The sequence below is a fragment of the Cebidichthys violaceus genome, unplaced genomic scaffold (genome assembly GCF_023349555.1).
Source record: "Cebidichthys violaceus isolate CVI_PGR_0920_01 unplaced genomic scaffold, fCebVio1.0.p SCAF_3, whole genome shotgun sequence".
NCBI classification, from domain to species: Eukaryota; Metazoa; Chordata; class Actinopteri; order Perciformes; family Stichaeidae; genus Cebidichthys; species Cebidichthys violaceus.
Window position 1 is genome coordinate 1,049,036 of NW_027176483.1, and position 1,467 is coordinate 1,050,502.

Genomic DNA, 1,467 nt, shown 5'->3' on the forward strand with positions numbered 1-1,467 from the left:
CATCCGTCTGCGGCGGAAAAAAACGTCAGCTTCTGAATCATAAATTACAAGTTGTATTCAGGGAGGAGTGAGAGGCCTCTGCTGAAACCAACGGATGCCACCCGCTTGTTGCCTCGGCAACTTGGTGAAACTACACACGGGGAGGAAGAGGAGGAGGAGGACTAGGCGGAGGCGGATGGGAAGCCAGGTTGTCTGGATCGACATGATTGACAGAACTGGTACAGAACACACAGAGAGAGAAGAAAGAAGCTTACAGGCGACGGCTGTGAGATTCGACATGACAAGCCCTGATCTGCTTCACATGGATTATTCCTGTTTACACGCAGGCTGAGGAGGAACGTTTTGATGCTAGAAGTTCTTCAAAAAACTGCGGGGTTGTCCTAGTCAGGGGGGGCATTAAAGTTTCACCGGCGTAGGTGGAATATAAATGTGCATCCAGGCCTCCGTTTGGAGATTAGCGGGGGGATAATTCCTCGGCTGATACTCGCGGCGCTCCTGCTACCAGCAGAGCTGCCCTTGGTGTGCCTTTGTCATCTGTCATGTTTAAAGCAGGGCTGTCGAGGGACTGGAGGGCTGTGCTGTGGGGGGGGGGGGGGGGGGGGGGTGACCAGCCTCAGGCAACCGATCATATTTCATCGTTTAAGCGGCGCATCGCCTCCAAGCTCCCCCCCCCCCCTCGCCGTCCAGCTCACAGATAACAGAAATATGAGGCTTCACGCCGACAGCTTCGAGGCCCGTTCATCACTCCAGAGAGCCGGGTCTCTGAGGACCGGATCGAGGACCGAAAACCCCCCAACGGTGAACTCGGAACATCTATCTTTATCGACGGCGAGTGTCTGCAGGAGAAGCAGCAGAGTTTATAAGACAAACACAGATGGATGCAGAGTCGTGAGATACAACTTTGTTTATACGGCATCTTTCAAAAATAAAGTGATCGTCAGAGTCGGAGAGGCAAGAAGGGCCAAGGGTGACCGATGGGACCTGTACCAGGTCACGTGATCCCAGAAAGAAACCTCCAGACCTCCTTCCTTTTCAGAAAGAGTCCGTACCTCCCTCACGACTACAGAACCCTTCAAGGTTCTCTCTCCGACATTCTGATGGTTAATACCTCATCAAACATCTATTACTTATGTAAAGATATAGAGGAGTAAAGTCTACCTGAGCCGCCGGCTCAGCCGTCTCCATGTGGACAGTCGTTTGGAGGCAATAGAAATGATCTTTCAACAGTATCATATTCAGAATTGTTTTTATTGACTTATTGATTGTGTGAAATAGTATAAGACATAATTAAAAATATGAAAATTTCAATGGAATATGATATGTATGTGAAAACAAGTGTTATTGAAGTGATAGGTGTGTATTTAAAGTGAAGCGTTGACGTGTAAATGTTTGTAATTGTCCTGTGGATGTAAGAGTCCGAGCTTTATTGATGAGCAATAATAATTAAGATTTCTCTTTCATAACGGG